The 19,082-nt window shown below is 41.9% G+C and overlaps 1 protein-coding gene across 4 annotated transcripts in view; it reads left to right on the forward strand.

Moving 5' to 3' along the window:
* The first annotated feature begins 98 nt into the window (after positions 1 to 98).
* Positions 99 to 19,082, forward strand: part of LOC116393320 (peroxisome proliferator-activated receptor alpha-like) — a 51,638-nt gene continuing 32,654 nt past the window's right edge. Inside the window, exons 1-2 of one of the 4 annotated variants that reach the window (XM_031865523.1) lie at positions 99 to 1,592; positions 5,953 to 6,009. The gene's annotated coding sequence lies outside the window, so the exon portion shown is untranslated. The other 3 variants (XM_031865526.1, XM_031865528.1, XM_031865524.1) reach the window with 3 other exon arrangements.

Raw genomic sequence — 19,082 nt, forward strand, 5'->3', positions numbered from 1 at the left:
ATAAAAAGAACATACATATTAAGAATAATCTGCTCTAATATGTCTTCGACCTCATTCCTTTACAAACAAATAAAAATATTGCCAGGTTCAAGCTCATATAACCACTTAAATTAAGTCTCAGCATAATACATTAAATAGCTGTTGCCGGGTTTTGATTTCTTTCGGTTAACTTTCTTTAATTACAGACTGGTCCTTTAACAGCTCCGTCTTCACTTGTGTCCACAGCTGATTAATCAATGAAATGTCCGCGAGGCAAATCGGTCAACAGGTCTGGGCTTGTCTTCAAGTCACCTGTGGCTTCTGACTGGATAACTAGACCGTCATTAACTTGCAGAGGGGACGCAACTGAATCACGCTAATTAACGCCGGCAAACAGGTGTGAGAAATGCAGCTTAAAACCACGCATGGTTGTGTTTTGTCAGCTAGCATAAAAAGAAAAATAATTAGCTGTGGAGTTTATTAAACTGTAGGTAGCTTGAGAGATGAATTTAGCTGTGTTTGAATGTGTTTTTATTTATGTTTTGCTGTTGTCAGTGCTCTTTTAGCATTGTTGGAGGGAGATAACACCGTTAGACATATTTAAGGTATTAAGTATTACTTGGTTATTACACATTTTCTAATTTTAACCTGTTGCTTGTTTGAAAAACGTATATTTTATTATGAATAAGACTTTGTGGCTCAAGCATATGGGAAGCTTGCTGTTAAACATGTAGTTATGGGATGATACAAACGGGGAAAAAAGCATTTTGTTTTATAAATGACCCAAGATGGAGTTGAAGTCTGCGCACGACGCTGAAAGTGTGATTTTGTAGTGACATTGTCGTGCTTAATTGGGATTTTAATGTCATAAAACATGTGTTTTATTCGCATGTGATAATGAAATGTAGTTTATAATTTAGCGGGGGTAGTTTTGGCTATTTTCAGCAAAGAAAGTGACGTGAATGACACAATGAAAACGTCTTTTTCATAAGGCTGACATCAGGTAAATTCACTAAAGCAAATAGTGCTTTTTAGATCCGCGGAGGGGGCTGGAGGTGTGGAGGGGGGAGTGAGGCAGCCCTTAATAATCTCAATACAACCCAGTTTTTGCAGGTACTTCGTTGTGATGTGGTTTTTATTTTCTCCTCCGATAGGAGACATTAAATAAGCTAAAGCCCGATAGTGCAGGCTGCTGCTGCTGCACAGCCGGGCTGGTTGTGTAACGGGAGGCTTCACCTCAGCTGAACCTGACGCATCTGGTTCATCCGCGGCGAAGGACGCGCGGCGCAGTCTGCAGCCTGTGTCCCCACTGAACCGAGCTGGAGGGCTGCGGAGAGACACGCAGAGAGAGAGAGGGAGGGAAGGGGGGGGGGGACACAACTCTTCCGTGGCCGGTAGCTGCTCACGGATACGGTCTCCCAACATGACGGCGTTTTCAACTTCCCAGCCTACAAATATCGCTTTGTGCCCTATTTTACATTTTTTATTTTAAGCTCTTTTTGTGCCCAGAGAGAATGGAAGACGAGCCGCCGTACAGAAGATATAAAGCCCGCGGACTTGGAGTTGGACACCCAGCAGGATGAGACCAGCCAACTTGAACTCGAGACCTGTCGGTGCGTAGTCTTAAAATGACCCTTTTTGTCTTTGTGAGGCGATTTATTTTTTTCAGCGGTTTGCGTAAAGTGCGTAAAAATGACAAGGATGATCTGTTTTTTGAGCGTACGCATGTAGCGATATCAGTGGATATTGACACTGTTGTGACTGAACCGACCCACGGTCCTTGAGGGGAAGTTTCCAGGGTGCTAAAAACAAGCGCTCTCAGAATAACTGTTTAACAGTTTCACATAATCGTCTGTAAATTTGCGAACAGTCCCCACGTGAAGACGAAATGGTCGCCAGACCGTAAATTCTCCCTCGCAGTACAAGCATAGACGTCGCCTTTTCGTGCCCTACTTTCCCTTCGCGGAGAGGCATAATCTCTCCCTTTGTTGTCCCCGATGCAAACAGAGATAGACTGCCGGGCAGATCACGTCAATCCAGCAGGGGGGGGGGGGGGGGGGAAACATCACCGCTCTCCAAGTGAGCAATTTACAGGATTTCAGCAAATGTGCATTTAATTAGAAAAGCGGCGTCTCCCGAGCTGCTCGCTCAGAGATAATAAGTGTTTGTAAGACATGAGAACATATGGCAGAGCTGTGCGGTTTCCCCCGCTGTGTCACTGTGGTTTCCCTCAGAGAAGTTTTTGATGAAATGAATTCATTGAAATGTGAGAGGAGCTAACTCGGCAGTAGCTGGATGTGTTTGTAATGATTAAAAGGCCTGTGTGAGCTCCCTGACTGTTTCTCAGGTGTACAGTGCAGCTTCTTTAAAATACTAAAATATGTTTTGAAAAAGATAGAAATCTACATCCCTTTAAAGGAATTAAAGCGAGGATGTATGTGATCATATTTAATTGGCGTGTGCTTGAACAGTCATAACAGGAGCTGCACATTCATCCTGTAGGTCATGTAGATGTTCACGCAAGAGAACAGAACAAATACGTAGTGTTTTTGGATTCATAAAGAATTTGTTTTGTTGTCTAAATCTTTTCTTTGTGGGGCTACAGAATATTCACTGAGAAAATGTTCCTAAAAATACTTAGTGTGGGCCATCGTCTTTCTCTGAGCAACAAAAGCAAATATGCTACAGTGCTTTTTAGAAGGTAGACACATTATTACTTTGCAATAGAATCGCATTATTGTTCATGCTGCATGAAAATGCAGGATTTAAATAGTGCGTGTCCACCTTTACAGCATGTTTCGGACGTCTCCTTTTAGCTCAGTTGTCTCAGATCATGCCCCAGATATCGTTCATGCCAGAGATAACAAGTTCAAATGTGGCACACACACCACACTATCATCTACATTATCTATTGCTCGTCCTTCCGGGTCATATCTGGCATAGTGCACATCTGCCCATGTATTTCTGCTTGATCTGGGTGTGTTTGTTTGTGCTCTCAAAACTCCGTATGCAGGCTGGCCCCTGGCCGGGTAAGATTCTGCTCAAACCCGAAGTGTCGAAATTGCAATGCAGTTTCCTAAAAAAAGATCTGCGTTGGCTGACAGAAACGTGGTGTTGTGCTACTACCACATTCTCTCCCCCTCCGTGTCTCTTTCACTGGAAAGAGGAACAGAACTGTCGGAAGCCGAAATATGAACAGGGTCAGAATGACCTTTTGGTCATGTATTTATACACTGGTCTGGCATGTTTATAAAGCGCTATTACCGCTATAAACAGGAAAATGCCATTGTGCCTTCAAGAAAATGGAGCAGAAACACAGGTGGCCCTCAGACAATGGGCCGAGGCTCATTTCTCCACTGTGAGTCAGTGGGACGGGAGAAAGCACGTGGCTGCAGAGTGAACATTGCCGTGATTATCGTCTGATTTACCCCGCCGCCCTGTAGCTCAGAGCCCCGTTGTGGGCCGTACTGGCAGTGGCCAACATGGAGAAGAGATGAGGCTTGGATTCTCCAAACAATGTCTCTCATTTGCTTTCAGAACAGCTTCAGCCTCCCTCCCGCTCTCCCTCCCGCTCTCTCATATCTCACGCAATTGATTGAAACCCTAAACGGCAAGATCGGGCCGAGCGCAATCCAGCCTTTCTATGAATAGTTGATTGGATGTGATGGAGATGTGGTGTGTTGTTTCTTTAAGGGCATTTCAGGTCAGAGGGTGGGAGGTGGTGGGGGGATTTTCGGTGTGCACGGCTGATACTGCAATGTGACGTGTTGTGCTGTCCCATCCTGAGCTGTGTTGAAGCGCACAGAGACTCCTGTCACTCCCTAATCAGGTCATCTGGTGTTTTGAGAACGCAAGCACGTACCGCTTTAGTTTCGGCCCCTGAAAGGACTTAAAGGTGGTTTTGCTGAGCCCTTTTTGAAACACACATCATTTATTCGTGTGTCAGCACCACCATGTCATGTTCTAAGCTGCACAGATGGATGGTGTATTAACAGTAGGAGCAGTGGGCGTCCGTCACTGATTCTTTCAATAATGTGGCAAGCCACGAGCTAACAGTATAGTGTGTAGCTAGTGCATATTTCCAAGTGCAACAAGCGTTTGTGTGTGTGTGTGTGTGTGTGCATGTCTGTTGCTCCGGTATGCCTTTGCTGTCCCCATCAAACACTTCACGTTTTAAATCTCTGCACATCTCAGTGCAGGGCATTTAACTGCTTGACCTAATTTCTCTGGCAGCGAAGAATCCACTAGTGAAGGCCTTCCTCTGTGTGTATCTGAGTGTGTGCGTATGTGCGCACGCGCGTGTTGCTCTGGGTGTTTCCTCCTCGCTTTTCTAACAGGAAGCTGATGTGGAGTTCAACTGAGGACAAGGAAAAGGCCTTTTCTTTCCACTGTGAATCATTTGAGAGAGAGAGAGATAGAGAGAGAGAGAGAAAAAATGAAAAAGAGAGGGGAGAAAAAAAGGCCGTTGCATTGATTCAACCCTCTGCAATCTGTACTGCTTCTCTCTCTCTCTCTCTTCTTCCCTCCCTCTCTTCCCTCTCTATACCCTATTGTCTGTTTCAGTTTTTTTTTTCTCACTCTTTCCTTTATTTCTAGTTCTACTGATGTCGGATAGACGGCAGCGTTCTGGGGGGAATCGGTGGGTTTATGGAGAGTTCATGAGTGCTGTGAGAGGATAGGGAGGGGGGAGGGGGGAGAGGAAAGGAGAGACGAAAAGCAAATGAAGCAGAGCTCTGTGGGGAGTAGTGCAGGTTCTTCCGGTTCACTTTCAACATACCCACAGCAAAAAGAGGCAACAAAAAAAAAATATCCTAAAAACACCTACACATACTGTAGCACTGGATTTATTAAGACCAGCTTTGAGGCACTAGGAAGGATTCTGAAGCCCTTTGTAGTCCTTAAAGCTGTGATAATATGGACAGAACAAAAGCCCAAAATAACTGATAAACCCTTCTGGGTGAAAGAAAAAATATTTAAGTAGATTTCCTGTCGTAGCCACAATGCCAAAGAACAAGCATGGTTGAAAGCTGATATCCCTAACTGTAATCATGTTTTGGACATACATGCGACATGGAATTATTAGCTTTTAAGGTAACTGAGTTTGAATTTGTTCTCAGACACATTTCATGTTCAATGAAACGGCATTACCTGAACCCCAATTGTAGATAATCTAATTTTCAAGGTTTCCTGTACATATTGCAGTGGAAGGGGATTTTTCAGAATTGAATAAAAGCAGATATTCTAACTGAAACCACTCGGCCTCTATCATGTGTTTGCAAAATCTTTTAACTAGTTGATAGTAGGACAGACACAATGCTGCTGCAGCACGACAGAAATACGAAGTATAGAAATACACTCGGCCTTGCCCAGGTACACATGGGGCGAAGCTGTTACTGACTTTGTGCTTTGACTTCCCAAAGGGAAACGTTTTATTACTGTACAGTCTGAATAGACACATTTTAATGTGGAATGGCTGCTCCTGTTTCCGTCTCGGAGCAGAACTACGTTCTCTAGCTTGTCTGTTTCTTTTCACATACATTTCCTTTATTGTGTTTGTTTAATAAAGGAAAGCTTAGAATCTGAACAGCTTTTACCCTGATTCAGCTCATCAGAGCTCTTAATAAAAATAAAAGTGCCTTTGATATTTTGTAAATTAATCATTACATAAATATTATTAATGATTAATGATTTTTTTCTTTTTTTCTACAAACGGTTGAAAAGACTGAATAAATTCCAGCTGGTCCTCTGCCCGACAGCACCGACATGTAACAGCAGAAAGGATCCAGTAAGAATGTCCTGGCTCGGCTTTACACTGGCACACTGAGGGACGACAAAGCACCACACGTCCTCATCAATCATTGATTCCCATCGCTGTTTTTAACAGTGCAGGTCCCAACAACGGAAAGTGGCGTTCCCCACAGTTTTTTATTCGTCGTTTGAGTCTCTTTCTGTGTCTTGTGTTTTTCGGTGCAGGGCAAGTGAGGACACAAGTAGACGTGGAGCCACAAGACCTCAGATACTGCGATGCAGGTGAACACATTTTCTAACACAAACACAAATCCAAGTCCACTCAGCATGTGTACAAAAGCTACTGTAGCTATTGCAGTGTTGCAATTATTATTATCTTCGTTTAGTTTTTAGTACAAATCATATGTTATGTGTAGTGCATTGATTTGACCCATTTAGCTTTATGCTTTTCTCTCAGCCAGGCACTTTGAAAAATACATTGTTAATCAGGACTAACCTGGTTAATGGAATCTGATCTAGAAAATCAGCATTTCTTAATAATATCACTGCAGTTTCATAATTGAATGCACACTCTGGGCATCCTTCCCCAGCTCTTGTGAAATCACGAGTGATAACAAGACCGAAAATAAGACTCTCTGTCTAATGTTTCAATATAGCCAATTCTATTTTAACAGACCATAATAAGCAGAATCAGATCTGAGAGATGAGCAGCAGTTTGTCAAACACCACCTTCAGCACTCTTTCCCAGTGAAGGAGAACGATGCCTGGCTTTAGTCTTAGAGCGTCATAATTATGTATAAACTTATGACCATCGTGGATTTTATGAAAGGAGACTCTGGGATAGAATAAAATCCGAACAATGCGGCGTCTTTGACTCTTCATAATTCAGACTACATATGTTGTATTATTTATTTAAGAATTTATGCTTTTTGAAAATGTGGTTTTGAGAGAAATAACTTGTTATTCAATAAGAACAGATTTTGTGGAAGTAGTTTATTATGTTTGTTGTAACTCGCATTGACTACCAGATGGAAGGAGTTAACTGGTGCGGACAGTATAAATCCAGCAGTATAACATTAATATCAGGCTCTGAGTTCACTTAAGCTGCTGAAAACATCTTCCACACATATGATAGTGTCACATGCATACGGCATTCTGTATGTAAGGCTTCACTGAAGCCAGAGTATTTAGTGCTTGTGTCAGATGAAATATTCAACAACCTTAAGATTGTCTTTTTATGGCCCCACTATCACATGAAATGTTTAAAGGGTGCTCAGGATGTTCACTAATCACTCGAGGCAGTATTGGCCGATACTAAACACCAATCACGGGCTCTATTTGAAGCCTTCTTTTTTATCGTATAGCATTATTTATTTACCAGTTCCGTCTTCACTGCGAATTTCAAAGAAAAGTCAAAAGTCGAGCTGCAAAGGGGCGGACAAAATGTCTGTGCTGTGTGCAGTTTTCATTGGACATTTAGTATTCCTGATTCCTGATTTATCTTCTCATCAACGCTGATGCATTTGGTTGTGTTATAAGAGTAGTGTGGCTCAATAGGTTAGTGCATTGTGTGTGTGTGTGTGTGTGTGTGTGTGTGTGTGTGTGTGTGTGTGTGTGTGTGTGTGTGTGTGTGTGTGTGTGTGTGTGTGTGTGAGAAGAGTTTTTACATTCTTGATTTTGCTGTGGTAGCTCAGCTGGCCCAGACCCGTGTAATTTTCCCGTGATGTTCAGAGTTTAGATTTGACTTGAGTGACCTTCTGAATTGCAGAAGGAATTATCAGAAAAATATTTATTCTAAATAAAGTACTTATTCAAAGTAATTGTCCCCTTTAGGTAAATAATGGAAATGTAAATAATTGATTAAAACTGTTTTTAGTATTTTGGCTGATCTTGGTGGCACAATATTACATTACATTACAGTCATCAAGATCTAATGATGTGTTGCGTTGGGTAGTTGAAAGTTTAGCAACGTATCCAGCAATATGTTTTGCATGTAAACCCTTAAGTGTTAAAGTAACTAGTAACGTTGACAGACAGATGCATATAAAGGAGTGAAAAGTACAGAACATGTCATGAAAAATTGAAATAGCTTCAGTTGTATTACAGAAGAACACAGTGTACTTTCAGTTGTTTAGTGTCTCTACCTAATAATTACTAGCAAACACAGCAGAAATGACAAAGGTTATTTGAATATCTAAGTGAGAATTGATGAATTCTACTCCTACTCAAATCTGCTGCACTCATTGTATTGTTCTTTATAGCAAACACAAAACAAGCTTCAACAGTCCATAAAAGTGCTATTTGTACATGCTTTTAGCAAAAGTCGCTTCTGTCATCTCTCCACTTCCTCTGCCCTTCTCCCTGCACAGCTTTAGCTCATGTGTGACCTCGTTAGGTGTCGCTCACCATTCATCATGGCCGACAGACCCACTGCAGGATGTGGGATCATCTACTTTTCTTGAAAAGCGTACCACATAAATAAAGGCCGTACTAACATTTCTCAGCTTAATATGTACATGTCAAAATAAGTTGCCAGAATATTAGATGAAAGGCTTTCACTCAAGAAAAAAAAGCAGAATTGGGAAATTTTCATTAAATGCGTTTATTTATTTTTTGGTTTATTTGATAAGGGACAGTGCACATTAATAAAAACATTTCTGTAAATGCGCCAGAGTTAGCCAAAAGGCTATTTTTCATCTGTAGTTCCAAGAGGCAGATGTTACAAAATAAACCTAAAAACAGAATGTAAGATTCAATTTAAAAGGTTATACAATATTGACGCTTTACAATGTGTGCACAAACGATGAAAAAAAGTGAGAATATTAATATACGTAGTATCTTCACTCAGGAGACTCATATACATTGTCAAGTACTAACAAGACATGCAACACAGAGGCTCTCAAAGTCAACACACAAAGCAAATAAAATGAGGGATAATTAAGTTAAAATAGAAACATGCACTAAAGACAATATTATGATGCAATTGTTAGACACTAAAAAACATCCATGTCAGAGGCACAAAACATAAAAGCATGCAGAGTATGTGAAATACATAAATCAGTCAGACACAGCTAAACAACAATAAAAGATATGCATGCAGGTAGATGAGGGTCGACCGGCAATTTCAAGACAGACAGATGGGTGACAACAGACAGACGGGTGACAACAGACAGACGGGTGACAACAGACAGACGGGTGACAACAGACAGACGGGTGATAACAGACAGACAGGTGACAACAGACAGACAGGTGCAGGTGACAACAGACAGACGGGTGACAACAGACAGACGGGTGATAACAGACAGATGGGTGATAACAGACAGACGGGTGATAACAGACAGACAGGTGATAACAGACAGACGGGTGACAACAGACAGACAGGTGATAACAGACAGATCGAGGGAAGTTCAACAGAAAAGAGGAGCAGTTACATTCTAGTGCTGACAGAGCTGGATACTAACTAACCATTTCTTTAATTGAGCTTTAAATGAACTGTATGTTTGTAGTTCTCTAATGGTCACTGGTTAATGTTGTGTTATTAAAGTTCTGTAACATGATGCATTTTTTTAGTCTTAGTAATATTAAAGATATTTTATGGCAGATAACTAAAGCCAACGTGGTGTAAAGGCTCTGTAAAAACAGTTCAAACCCAAAAGCACGACTCTGCGACCAGACCGGTAAAATAAAAAGATTCACCAGAGTTTTTGTCAGAAACAATGTTCGGCCCTGCGATATTCACAGCTAAAACGTTGGTGACTATGGATCCGCATGAAGCGAGACAATCAAAGAGCCCATTTGATGACCTAGGAGATGCGGAAGGGGCCCGTGAAGGGAGGACTGTGCAGGGATGTAGCGAAGGGCCAGAGGGATGCTCCGATTGGCCCTTTGGACGGCAGGTGGAATCTAGAGAAAAGGCGACATCCTCAAATTGACGTGAGACTGCAAAACTCTCCCCAGAAACGAGATTAATTTAGGTCGCCATTCAGAGACGATGTCTCTGGGGAGACTAGGCAGGCGAAAAACATGTTGCACAGCTCGGCTGTCTCTTTGGCTGTGGGTAACTTGGGCAGAGGAATGAAATGAGCAGTTTTGGAAAAAACGGTCAACAATAATGACTGGGTTACCATCAGAAGGAGGCAGACCGATGACAAAGGCCAGGGAGATGTTAGGAACAGGCAGCAGAAATGCTTGCAAGGAGAGCCGGTGTGCATCCAACCCCAGGATGACGGGCCAGGCAGGAGGAGTGTCCCCACTAAAGGAGCTGCGAGCACAGTGAGCGGGGACCAAAAGGCGAATAGCAGGACAACCACTGTGAGCTGGATGTTCTTTTGTTCGAATCTCCAGGAGACTGCTCCAATGATGGAGTTAGGGAGGATCTCCACTGGCAGTGTCCCCGGACTGGAACTGGTGGGACTGAAGTTTTAAAATTGAGGTAAGTTTAGGAAGGGATCTGGTCAGACCAAAAGGCATCACCAGATATTTGTGGCCACTTGGTGTGCTAGAAGTGATAAGCATTCCTTAGGCCAAGCTGAGAAAAAACAGTGCTCGAAAGCTGAGGAAATAAGTGATGCAGATGGGAAGGGAGGGATTTGTCCTGTTTGTCCACAACAAAGAAGCTCTTGAGAGATCTGGAAACTCGGATGCAGAGGAATCACTAGGAGTAGGAGACAGGACGGACCAGAAACCGTTGATGGGGGTTAACAACGGATTTCCGCCACCTAGTGTATTACAAGCCTGGCGACCTGTAACATCAGCGAATGTGTGGTGTAGAGAAAGGGAGAGCATGTGTGTGACGGTCAGTATGAAGTTAGCAGTAACGCTATAGTTATGACCGTAGCAGTGTAGCGTGTTTAGTTTATTTGTTGGTGAATAACTGCTAAAACTCCTCAAGACCCAATCTAAGTTCCCGCGTCTTGCTTGCCGCCTGCTGATTAAAGTCTGGGCGTGTTAGCTCGAAGTTAGCGACAATTTCAACCCAGGCTCACTTAAGATGGACTGATTTTTAAGGTGGATCAAATGCTCTCATTCTTTTGACAAGCCACTTCTAGGGGTTTTGGTGGAGTGCGACACTTAGTGGTAAAATCCGGTACACCGGTCCGGTGTTTGGCTCAATATTAAACCGGTTTGGAAATGTTTATGCTGGCCTAACCCAACCAATCGATGTGCGGATGTCTGACAAGACAAAAGATCTGCGACCGTATTCACAAACACTCTGAGAATACTCTCAGAGAGCTCCTAACTCAGCCTAAACATTTTTAGCAAGGAAGGAACAGAAACCTTTTACCGTAGTGAGGAGGCATGGTTGACCCCGTTGCTAGGTTGGACGCATTCTTTTAAAGAGTTGTGACTGGTTGATTAAACCAATTAGGAGGAACTCTTTATACTAGGAAGCTTTATGAATATGTCCCCAGGCCGGTAAAATTAGAAGTTTGAGTTTACGCAAGATTAAAAAACAGGCAAAAGTCAAACCCAGGAAGGCAGGGAAGACAAGGCCAACTTATCCAATATGGGATCAGGTGAGAGAGCACGAGTCCAAAAGGCAGGCAGGAGGTCATAACAGGCAAAACCCAGGTAGGCGGAGAAAATGGCTGAAACACTAAGGCAGAAGCTCAGAAGCGTTCTGGCTGGGAATGAATATAAGTGGGCTGGTATAATACAGTATGTTACTGTGCTGCTGGGGAAATGGGAACAGGTGGGCAGGCGGGCGGGGGAGGTCAGATCATAGGGAATGGCCCCGAACAGGAGTTGCTGCAGTGGGATTTCAAGATGGCAGGAGAGTTTGAACAAGGCAGGAGGAAAAAGCAGACAAGGAAAATGTGAGACGAGGAATTGGATAACATTGTGACACGTGCAGGTTAGTGCTCTACGCAGTTTCATTCTGCATATCTGCAATATTGAATTAATCTCCAAAATATTGAATTTCCTGATCAAGTGAGTCCAAATAAGAGCCACTATTATTTAAAGTCAACAAACTAATTTCAAAGGAAACTATTTAGAGTCAAATGAGTCCGAGACATATTAAGAATTTCAAACAGTTTATTTAATTATGTGAGGGAGCTGCAAGTCATTATCAGAAAATGAAATGTAATACATTTACATCAAATTCATTCTATGAACTTAGTCTCTACACATTTACAGTGTATTGGATTGAGAGGATGGATAAAGAGACTTCGGCTGGTTGGTTTACCTCTCATCACACCCCTTCTTTTGGAATAAAACCCCTCTATTGGTAGACCAGCGGTTTTAGTGGAGGTCCGGCAGGCAGCATGATTCACATCAGGTGTTGTCCAGATGTGCTGGTAAGAGCCGTCCTCCGGGTTTTTCTCATCTCTTATTTGGAGAGAAGAGACGGAACAAGAAAGCCCTCCGTGACCTCCAAGAGCCCAATGCGCCATACACTGTTCTTTTAGTATCAGATGGAGATTTGTCTTTTCAGAAGCAGCATCCTTGCGTCATGTTTACAGTCAAGTGAGCAGAACTGAGTCTCTGTCCCACAGAAACATGTCGTATTTCATTTAAAGGTGGTTTGTTTGGTATTTCCGGCGATATTTTTATCCCAAAGCCTCCCACAGTGCCTTAACTGCCTTCATTTTTAGCATTGGTGACTGCATTTATATGCAGAAGAATTTTGTTTTTGTATCCGGGTTAACCCCGTTGTGGGTTGACTCATTCAAATCTCATATCTCAGTTTGAATAGCTCACACTCTGGTTATGGAAAACCTCAGTTGGGTTGACTGGCTTTCTTCCATCCTGTGGCATGTAAACATCTTACGCAATTTTAGTTTTCTGACAGTGACACAAAATCATACTACTGCGCGGGTTATGAGTTAACTACTAATCAGGGATTATTTAGGGATTATTTGTTTCTCCCATATTAACTTAATTTGAATGATTAGTCCAAGAGCGTTGCTGCTCTTTCATATAGCTATTTATTCTCTCTATTTGAGATCATATCTATGTATTTCTCTGGTCCCTCTCCTCAATTCCTCCTCTATTCCCCATGGACAGAAGAGTAGGATATGATATTAGTCGAAGGGACACACTAAGTATCCTTGCAAAAGCCAAGGTGGGTTAAGCAGTGTCTGATAATCAAGCACGACTGGTGTCATGAACAGGAACAGTTCAGGTCCACTGGCATCCAATTACAAAGTATTACATACAGGGTAATTATGGGTTAATGTTCAGAGCAGAGTAAGAGTGTTTGTGATTTAGTAAGAGCTGGATTACAGAGGTGTAAGGTAACTTTATCTTGTGTGTGTGTGTGTGTGTGTGTGTGTGTGTGTGTGTGTGTGTGTGTGTGTGTGTGTGTGTTCATGAAGGAGAAGTAATGAAAGTGGATGGTTGCTCTCAACCAGACAACCAGAATGAACTGTGCAATGGCTAAAAGAATCTGTCTCACTCTCTCTCTCAGACTGGGGGGGCTGCCCTGCCTCCGCAGAGCGCTCGGCCGCTGCTGCATTGTGGCCCAGGGCCTCATTTGAATGGGCCTTTATTATTTTGTGTGAACAAGTCAGCGCCATTTGCATTTGTTCCAGTCACAAAGGTTTAACAGGTCAATAGGGATTCCCTGGCAGAAAACTAACACGCTAGGGTACCTTTTTTTTCTCGCTCCGTCGCTGTGGTTGTCAGGCAGCCGGCCGGCTTCTCCTGGTCGTATGTAACTCAAGCATGTGGTGCATATACATGTGTGCAGTATATGTTTAGGACACAGCAGGGTGCAGGGCCAGAAAATAGGAGCTGATACTCTCCAGACTGCACTTACAAAGGTTTAATTAACATACAACGTATAGCAGTAGCTTGTTTAAGTGACAGAGAGGGTTTGTTTTGCGTGTGTGTGTGTGTGTAAAAGTGAGAAAAAGCAGAGACTTTCTTTTCCACACATATAAACCTGCGCAGAGTTTAATTTCCTGATCCTAAGTATTTACACTCTTAATAAAATGGTGTGGAACAGTGCGTGACGATATGTGGGAGCTAATTGCACCTCAAAAGTGTGATGGCAGGATAAGTGACCATTGTGGCATTTATACAGAAACAAAGTAACACTTTGCTCGAAGACTTTTTAGTATTTTACTTCTCTCTTCTGGGAACTGGAGACATATGAATAAGTCTCCTGTCATATTTAGAAGCAAAACAAAATGTTCTGGCATTGTTAGCATTCCTATTGAAACATTTTGGAAGCTGTTAGCTTCGATATGTCAAACTAGCTTTGGGCTAGCAGTGCACATATCGTTTACAACACGCACTTATCAATGCAGTGATTTAAGAGCTTTGAATGGGTCACGTTTAAATAATCTCACATGTCTAATTACCTTCTTGCTAATTTGTGCAGAAGTGCTACACCCAATATCGGTCCTTACATTGTAAAACTATACTTTCTATGCCAGCGGGCCTATTTGGGGAGAATATTGTCTCATTAAAGATTTATTGTGATTTTTGGAACGATAGCAGAATTGACTTTTTATGGAGTGTGGTCTCTGTCGCTGTGTGGCTGTGTGGGTGCTTTCACAGTCCAAAACAAACAGCACAGTGAACAATTATTGTTTTTATCAGCAAAATACTTACATATACGTAAATATATTTAACTTTGTGTTAGCAGCGGGCTATTGCTGGTCTACAGCGTTTCCATTCACATTATGTGGGTTTGAAGTGCAGTCGGGGCAGCAGGGTTATAAAATGTCAAAGGCTGCATCCTCATCACAGCCAGGTGTGCTGCTGAAGAGTCCTCATGCAGGAAAACAAACCCCCCCCCCCCCCCCCACCTGCTCACTCTCTCTGGGTAAGAGCTCCCACCTCATGAGTGAACATACTGTGAAACTGTAGTGTCACACTTTACACATCGCTCGCTGACAGCTGCATATTGTACGTGTCTATGTTTATAATTGGGACAATATCACACAATCCCCCTCGGCCTCTTTTATCCCTTTCTCTATTTACAGTGCAGCTTTATCAAAATGTAATCTTCAGCAAACAGCGTGACACACAAAAGGTATTAGCCACACTGACATTGCCCTGAAGAATTATTTCAATACACTGTGTAGTGCAGAATGAAACTCAATGCCCTATTCGAGGTCAAGTCTTTGTGCCGCCGTATGGATTGACTTTTGCAACATCTCAGTCGTGCGATGTGAAAATCCACATTAGCGTAATCCTCCACATTTGAATAAACTTGCATTGTTTTGTGATTGATTATATTAAATTGAGCATGTAAAGTTTTCAATGTGTAGTTTATACCTGAACACAGGTAGCAAGAGCAAACTGAATGCGCCGAACATCAAATATATGTATCCACAAAGGAATTTATTTTTTGCAGCGTTGAGGGCAAATTTCTGAGTAAAACGGAGAAAAAAAGCATTTTCCTACCCATGAGTTTCTTGCTTGTGAAGATCTGGACCCCCATCTTCAATCTCATTCCAAGCATTAGCTAGTTTAATCAACTGTGTACACTAACATGTACACTATAAGGGACCTGCCTGCGACTTGGCGCACGTAGCATAAATATAGCAGAGTATACACACAGACACAGTGTATATAGTAGGACACAGAACTATGTACAACTGTACACACGTGTACACGCATCCAGAACTTGCACTGGTTGTATTTTTATCACACGTAGTCTTGAGGAGCGTTTCACTGGGCTTCTTGACAGGCAGCAGAGGAGGGAAACATCAAATATTTTGTGGCAGACCTGAGTGGGAGGCATGCTTACAATTGCTCCTGTCATGCTGATCTGAGCTCGCCTGGCTCCAGCGCCGTGGTCTGCTGTGCCTGTTGCGATTGTTTGTGTTGAGCTGTGTGACCCACTATTTGGACTCCCGCTCCATTATCTCTCAAAATGTGCTGCATTTCGGGCCCCCGAGCAAAGAGAAGCAAAGTGAGAGCCCAGCGTCAGGTGCTACAAGCTGCTAGCTAGGCCTGCAGCCAGGCCCAGAGAGCCAGACCTGGCAGCTCCGAGGCTGCGACGTGTGAAACGCTACACACAAAGGAGCTCGCTCCATCTGTATGCACCCTACATAGGCAGGCTTTTGTTGCAGCCGACAGGCACATGACTGCTAGCATCTTAACCCCTGAGAGCCTGCGTCTCTTCTCCCCTCACTAAACTACGCCCTGCAGTAGACACCACCGAGAGTTCACCATTCGAGGAAAAAACAACACTTGATTTGAGTGATTTAAACGTTTGGGATTTCTGTGGACTGTTTCGTTCAGCAAAAACTCCTCAGCAAATGTATTTAAAAATAAAAGCATAATATAGATATCATAGTATAGTTTTAGTGTAATATTTATAAACTCAGTCTTTAAATTCAAAATCTGTTGGTGTTCAGGCAAACTGAATGCTGTACATTGTTCCAGGAAGAGGATCAGGGCTTCACTTCTAACAATGATTTGGGGTTAATATCGAGGTCAGCCATGAATAGGGAAAGACCCGAGAACAAGAGTGTTTTCACATGAATTGTGTGTAAAAATATGCAGATGAATATTTTCTGCGCCGCTGTATATATTTATGAAACAATATCCATGCAGGGTCAGATGTCAGCTTTCGTTGCATTTTCCGTTCACTGCGAGGCCAACTTTGCTTATTTCGCTTTACATTTTGCAAAAAGTTGCTGGGGCAGTTCAGAAATGAGACCGCTGACTCCCACTGGGAGTCCCCTCTGTAAAATCCAATTAAAGATAAATCACCAGCATCAAGACTCGACGGCTGCGGCAGTCAGGAGCGGCTCCGACCTATTAGCGCTCTTCATTTGTTTCAATTTTAGCACGCTACGTGTACGTCCTTGAGTGGATCATTAAGTCACACGCACACTTTCTTTGTCTGGTCAAAGTGAACCAGCAATAAAGACAATTGATACAGATTATCTTCTAAATTCAGAACCTTTACTTGTGAATTTCCTGCTCTTATAAATAGAACCTGTTGGTTTCTTGTCGACATCGCGTTACCGTGCTTAACCCAACTCCAGACGTGTGCGTACATGTGTGTAAAGCCTGCAGCACTCTGGTGCTCGATATGAAATCAAACAAACACTCTATTAGGAGGTTTCATGAAGCATTAGCCATCTGAGTCAGACACGGGCAACTGAAACGAACACGCTGTCACTCAGTCAAGATAAATGCCTGTTTTTTTTGGAAATAAGAGGGAAATAAAAAGAAGGACATAGAGGTTGCAGTTAAAATAAAACATGGCCTCACATCCCCCCTCCCTGCACCACAACCTTCTTCATATGAAATGTGGGTGTACGGTCCGGATGGGGGCTGTGGTGCGGAGGGCTCCTATCTGGGCCGAGCTAGGTCAGGCGGGCCCATCCACGCTGCAGTAGCTCAGTGACGTGGCATTGAACTAGAACCAACAGCAGGTCCGAACCCTTTAAAGAGGTGCTAGCACTCCCTGAGAACGCCAGAGACCTGCATGGAAGCTCGTGTTTGATCATAGCGGCAGAAATAATCATTTATTAATGCGGGATGGACCCCGAAATGTGGTGTATGTGTACGTGTGTGTGTTTGGGTTAGGAAGAGGAAAGAGGAAAGGTAAGTTATAAATATCAAAAATGCGTCTGGAAAAAAATGTTCAATTGATCCTTTAGACCTGTCTGCAGTTTAAAATGTGCCTTTGTTTATTTGCATTATTAACAACAAGTTATTCTAAAGAGTCAGTGCGATCAAAATGACTGAAATGTTGGTCCCTTGAGAGGACTTGACTCTGCATTCAGAGCGTTGCAGAATACTTCTCTGCCTCACAGTGAATAAGACCAAGGTAGCAAGGATTGCAGCATTATTTTGCAATGCTCCAGAGAATAAAAAAGCCCTTTTTGCGAATGTTCAGAGTGTATTTGTTCACTGGATAAAAATCCTTGTAATTACATTTTTTTTAAATTTCCTTTAAGACGGGCAGTGTCTTCTGTTAAATTGGAAACTGATAAACCTGTCAGTTGCAAAGTGACCTAGAGAGGGGAGCCTCATGGTTAACTAAAAGTAGGACGATGACTCTCCCGAAGCACTGCCTTTACTTTAGTGAGAAAAGAGCTGCGAAGAAGGACAGGCTTGTGAAGCTGTCAAAGTGCTGCTTGTTTGGAATTTATTGTCCGTTCGACTGTTTCGAAAGCTGTTGAGGACACTTCGTCTGTAGCGAGTGCACATCCATTTTGTCTCTCCTCTTCTCCAACCTTTGCTCTGCTGCCGAAAAAGTTTCCCTCCACACGGAGAAGCTGTGTTTTCAGAGGTGAGTGGCTTAATGACTATCAAATCAAAGTGCTGCTTCAGTGCTCTTGATAAGTGTGAACTGTGTTCGCAAAACACTCGAGAACCTTTTTGTTTTTTTTTGACCTTGCAGCCTTTTACCACTTTGTTTATTTAAAGTCTTAGTCAGCTGATTTACCCTCTTGTGCATGTGTAATGTAAATGTTTTAAAAATTATTTATTATGGAGTGATGTAAATGTATAATGTATTAAATACTGCAGTTAGTGAAATAATAAATAAAAAGGTATAAGATCAAAGCAATTTACATTAATGACGAGATGAGCTTTTAGTTACACATTCAAAATGTCTGAAAGGTCCGAAACTCAAATTATTTAGTACACGCAGAATAACGCTTATTTTCTTGACGCGTATGTATTTTTAGAATCGCACCTTTCTAAAAAGATTTAGAGTTTCATGAGAATGTGAAATCTCAGAGAAAAGACTTCTCATTTCACAAACTGAGAGAAAATGTGTCTCCAACTGAGCCCACAGCTTAAGTAGTTTATACAAATGCTATATTCTAATTTTTAAGCAGTAATTAGAATGTTTTAATATCATTTAGTCACGATGAAGCTTTGACTGAAAAGAAGAACACTATTCAACTTTGCAATATTACTTTCCAGAGTTGAGTTTATAAAAAGAGGTCAAATTTATTATGAAATTCTGTGAGACAGAATGCAAGAAAAGCTAAATTATCATAATGTTCTAGTTAAAATATGCAGAGTCTTTTCAGAATAAAAGTTTGTATTTTTCAATGAGTCCCTTTTGGAAAAACTTCCATTTTCTTTTCTTTTATTAGGTCACATTAAAATTTAGAATTGGAGTTTTCAACTTTTTTCTGTCAGGCAAAGCCCTGTTTACTTTTTAAACAAATTCATGAATTAATTTAGGTTTTTAAAAAATGTATGTGGAGATAAAAGAACCCATTTTGATCCCTGACTGAACAATGTGCACCGAATGCAGGTTGTACTGACTCATTACCAATTATTAACAATGTAGCCTTCATTTTGACTCTATGTTAATAATACTATATATATATATTTGGTTTATCCTCTCCTGTTTTTCTAATAAATCTTTATATATATATATATATATATATATATATATATATATATATATATATATA

This window comes from Anarrhichthys ocellatus, unplaced genomic scaffold, assembly GCF_004355925.1.
Source record: "Anarrhichthys ocellatus isolate YVR2014 unplaced genomic scaffold, GSC_Weel_1.0 scaffold33, whole genome shotgun sequence".
In the NCBI taxonomy this organism is placed as follows: domain Eukaryota; kingdom Metazoa; phylum Chordata; class Actinopteri; order Perciformes; family Anarhichadidae; genus Anarrhichthys; species Anarrhichthys ocellatus.